This window comes from Erythrolamprus reginae, unplaced genomic scaffold (genome assembly GCF_031021105.1).
Source record: "Erythrolamprus reginae isolate rEryReg1 unplaced genomic scaffold, rEryReg1.hap1 scaffold_326, whole genome shotgun sequence".
Classification (NCBI taxonomy): domain Eukaryota; kingdom Metazoa; phylum Chordata; class Lepidosauria; order Squamata; family Dipsadidae; genus Erythrolamprus; species Erythrolamprus reginae.
The window spans coordinates 1-5,000 of NW_027248692.1; positions in this window are offsets into that span (position 1 = coordinate 1).

Consider the following 5,000-nt stretch of genomic DNA (forward strand, 5'->3'; position numbering starts at 1 on the left):
GTCAAATCACCTATGCAAAGTTGAAGGAGAAGGAACTGCTTACGTAAAAGAATTAGACCAAACGATTCCACGCGTTCTATACATTCCGAAAGCTGCAAGTAACTAACTTACTCAGTATGTATCACCTAAAGGAAGACTTAGGTTATAAACTTATGCTTTTAGAAAAAGAAGTCCACGTTATCAAGAACGAGACAGTTGTTGCTCGTGCTTTTCCAATTAGAGGTGTTTACTACTTAAAGCCAAAACCTTATGAATCCTTTTTACCTGCTGTACGGAAAGAAGCCTGATATCCAAAGCCTCCATATTTTTGGCTCATATGCCATGGTTAACACTCCGCTGGTCCAGAGAAAGAGAGGAGGCCCAGTAGCAGAAAGGCCGCGATTCATAGGTTTTGATCAAAGTTGTAAGCAGTGTAAATTTGCTGACACCAATCCACACAGTGGTTATTTCAACCTCAGCTAAATTTGAAGAAGGTACAGATTGGTCCCAGAATACCCAGTAATGATACTTCAGTTTATTTTTCCAATCGATGATGTTGAAGGTTCAGCTGTTCCAGATGTTGTTTCTCCACAAGTCCTAGCGGGGAAGTTGGAGACGGAGATGACCAAGATGAAGGATGGACCACAGTTCCAAGACGTTCCAAGAGAATTCCTCCTTGTGGAAAAAACTGAACACCTGGGTAGACCGGTGCCAATGCCACAAGAGGACAGGCTAAGAGTACGGAAGGGCGGTCTTCAACGTAGAGAAAAGTAAAATCCTACACCTAGGTAAGGAAAAAACCCCAAAACAGACACAGACACCCGGTGTCGCCACATTCAGGTGGCAGGCAGAGAGAGAGAGAGAGAGAGAGAGAGAGAGAGAGAGGCGGACAGGGGGCTGGGGGGCGGGAGCTGTGGCCCAGGCTTCCGTCAGCGCTCGGCTCAGGCCGGTAGACCGGGGCCACTAGCGCGCAACGACGGTACAAGGCCCGGGATCCCGTCGCCCGTCCACGGTAGACCGGCGGGGAGACCGGTAACCACCGCCGAGGCGACGGCGGAGGTCCGGCAGCGAGGCCCGGGCACCCCGCGTCCCGCGCTGTGGGCCAGGGGCTGGGATCGGCCGGGTAGACCGGTTACCCTAACGTTTGCAGACGGCCCCGGGGCCCCGCGCCGTCACCGAGGCGACGTGCGGGGTACCACAAAGCGGCACGTGCTCCCCGCGACGGGTACGAACGAGACGCCGGCTTCCCGTGGGAGAGGCCCGGTAGACCGGTACCCGTTGCGCGCGCCCGTGCGAGGTCCCCGAACGAGAGGCCGTCTCCCGGCGCCGGCGCCCGGGGTCTGAGAGGCCCGGTAGACCGGTGTGAGCACCGTCCGCGGAGTTTCCCGGGGACCCGGGCCACCGCCAAAGTTTCGGCCGAGGCCCGGGACGCGGCTCCCCTCGCTGGGATCCAGTTCCGCTTGGCCGGCGCACCGCTGGGACCGGCTGGAGGTCCGGGGGTCCGCCAACGGTTTGCGCGCTGTCGGGGCACGACTGGGATGGGTCCGGTAGACCGGGTACGCCTACCGTTCGAGGCGCCAAACCGAGGCCGTTGATGCACGTCGCGGCCGAGGTCCCCGAACGAGACGCTGGCTTCGCGCGCCGGCGCACGGTGTCGGAGAGGCTCGGTAGACCGGTGTGAGCACCGTCCGCGGAGTTTCACGAGGACCCGGGCCACCGGCCAAGTTTCGGCCGAGGCCAGGGACCCGGCTCCCCTGGCTGGGATCCAGTTCGGCTTGGCCGGCGCCCGGCTGGGACCGGCTGGAGGTCCGGGGGTCCGCCAACGGTTTGCGCGCTGTCCGGGCACGACTGGGATGGGCCCGGTAGACCGGGTACGCCTACCGTTCGAGGCGCCAAACCGAGGCCGTTGATGCACGTCGCGGCCGAGGTCCCCGAACGAGACGCTGGCTTCGCGCGCGGGCGCACGGGGTCGGAGAGGCTCGGTAGACCGGTGTGAGCACCGTCCGCGGAGTTTCCCGAGGACCCGGGCCACCGGCCAAGTTTCGGCCGAGGCCCGGGACCCGGCTCCCCTGGCTGGGATCCAGTTCCGCTTGTCCGGCTCCCGGCTGGGACCGGCTGGAGGTCCGGGGGTCCGCCAACGGTTTGCGCGCTGTCCGGGCACGACTGGGATGGGCCCGGTAGACCGGGTACGCCTACCGTTCGAGGCGCCAAATCGAGGCCGTTGATGCACGTCGCGGCCGAGTTCCCCGAACGAGACGCTGGCTTCGCGCGCCGGCGCACGGGCTCGGAGAGGCGCGGTAGACCGGTGTGAGCACCGTCCGCGGAGTTTCCCGGGGACCCGGGCCACCGGCCAAGTTTCGGCCGAGGCCCGGGACCCGGCTCCCCTGGCTGGGATCCAGTTCCGCTTGGCCGGCGCCCGGCTGGGACCGGCTGGAGGTCCGTGGGTCCGCCAACGGTTTGCGCGCTGTCGGCGCGCGACTGGGTAGACCGGGGCCGCTACCGGTCGCGGGCGGCCCCGGGGCCGCGCACCGTCGCCGGGGCGACGGGCGAGGTCCGTCACCGAGGCGCGGCGCTTCCCATGTCGCGTTCCACGAACGCGACGCTGGCTTCCCGCGCCGGCGCCCGGGGTCCGAGAGGCCGAGTGGACCGGTCTGACTAAAGTTCGCGAAGGGCCCCCGGGTCCCCATCCGTCCCCGTGCCGACGACCGTGCGAGGTCCCCGAACGAGAGGCCGTCTCCCGGCGCCGGCGCCCGGGGTCGGAGAAGCCCGGTAGACCGGTACGACTACCGTCCGAGGAGTTTTCCGGGGGCCCGCTGGGACCGAGCGGAGGTGCGAGGTCGGCGAACGGTATCCGCGCTGTCGTGGCACGACTGGGATGGGCCCGGCAAACCGAGGCCGTTGATCCACGCGTCGGAGAAGCCCGGTAGACCGTTGTGAGCACCGTCCGCGGAGTTTCCCGTGGACCCGGGCCGCCGCCGAGGTTTCCGGGACTCGGCTCCCCTCGCTGGGATCCAGTTCCGCTTGGCCGGCGCCCCGCTGGGACCGGCTGGAGGTCCGGGGGTCCGAAAACGGTTTGCGAGCTGTCCGGGCACGACTGGGATGGGCCCGGTAGACCGGGTACGCCTACCGTTCGAGGCGCCAAACCGAGGCCGTTGATGCACGTCGCGGCCGAGGTCCCCGAACGAGACGCTGGCTTCGCGCGCCGGCGCACGGGGTCGGAGAGGCTCGGTAGACCGGTGTGAGCACCGTCCGCGGAGTTTCACGAGGACCCGGGCCACCGGCCAAGTTTCGGCCGAGGCCAGGGACCCGGCTCCCCTGGCTGGGATCCAGTTCGGCTTGGCCGGCGCCCGGCTGGGACCGGCTGGAGGTCCGGGGGTCCGCCAACGGTTTGCGCGCTGTCCGGGCACGACTGGGATGGGCCCGGTAGACCGGGTACGCCTACCGTTCGAGGCGCCAAACCGAGGCCGTTGATGCACGTCGCGGCCGAGGTCCCCGAACGAGACGCTGGCTTCGCGCGCCGGCGCACGGGGTCGGAGAGGCGCGGTAGACCGGTGTGAGCACCGTCCGCGGAGTTTCCCGGGGACCCGGGACGCCGCCGAGGTTTCGGCCGAGGCCCGGGACCCGGCTCCCCTCGCTGGGATCCAGTTCCGCTTGGCCGGCGCCCGCCTGGGACCGGCTGGAGGTCCGGGGGTCCGCCAACGGTTTGCGCGCTGTCGGGGCACGACTGGGATGGGCCCGGTAGACCGGGTACGCCTACCGTTCGAGGCGCCAAACCGAGGCCGTTGATCCACGTCGCGCCCGAGGTCCCCGAACGAGACGCTGGCTTCGCGCGCCGGCGCACGGGCTCGGAGAGGCGCGGTAGACCGGTGTGAGCACCGTCCGCGGAGTTTCCCGAGGACCCGGGCCACCGGCCAAGTTTCGGCCGAGGCCCGGGACCCGGCTCCCCTGGCTGGGATCCAGTTCCGCTTGGCCGGCGCCCGGCTGGGACCGGCTGGAGGTCCGGGGGTCCGCCAACGGTTTGCGTGCTGCCGGCGCGCGACTGGGTAGACCGGGGCCGCTACCGGTCGCGGGCGGCCCCGGGGCCGCGCGCCGTCGGCGGGGCGACGGGCGAGGTCCGTCACCGAGGCGCGGCGCTTCCCATGTCGCGTTCCACGAACGAGACGCTGGCTTCCCGCGCCGGCGCCCGGGGTCCGAGAGGCCGAGTGGACCGGTCTGACTAAAGTTCGCGAAGGGCCCCCGGGTCCCCATCCGTCCCCGTGCCGACGACCGTGCGAGGTCCCCGAACGAGAGGCCGTCTCCCGGCGCCGGCGCCCGGGGTCGGAGAGGCCCGGTAGACCGGTACGACTACCGTCCGAGTAGTTTTCCGGGGGGCCCGCTGGGACCGAGCGGAGGTGCGAGGTCGGCGAACGGTATCCGCGCTGTCGTGGCACGACTGGGATGGGCCCGGCAAACCGAGGCCGTTGATCCACGCGTCGGAGAGGCCCGGTAGACCGGTGTGAGCACCGTCCGCGGAGTTTCCCGTGGACCCGGGCCGCCGCCGAGGTTTCCGGGACTCGGCTCCCCTCGCTGGGATCCAGTTCCGCTTGGCCGGCGCCCCGCTGGGACCGGCTGGAGGTCCGGGGGTCCGAAAACGGTTTGCGCGCTGTCCGGGCACGACTGGGATGGGCCCGGTAGACCGGGTACGCCTACCGTTCGAGGCGCCAAACCGAGGCCGTTGATGCACGTCGCGGCCGAGGTCCCCGAACGAGACGCTGGCTTCGCGCGCCGGCGCACGGGCTCGGAGAGGCGCGGTAGACCGGTGTGAGCACCGTCCGCGGAGTTTCCCGGGGACCCGGGACGCCGCCGAGGTTTCGGCCGAGGCCCGGGACTCGGCTCCCCTCGCTGGGATCCAGTTCCGCTTGGCCGGCGCCCCGCTGGGACCGGCTGGAGGTCCGGGGGTCCGCCAACGGTTTGCGCGCTGCCGGCGCGCGACTGGGTAGACCGGGGCCGCTACCGGTCGCGGGCGGCCCCGGGGCCGCGCG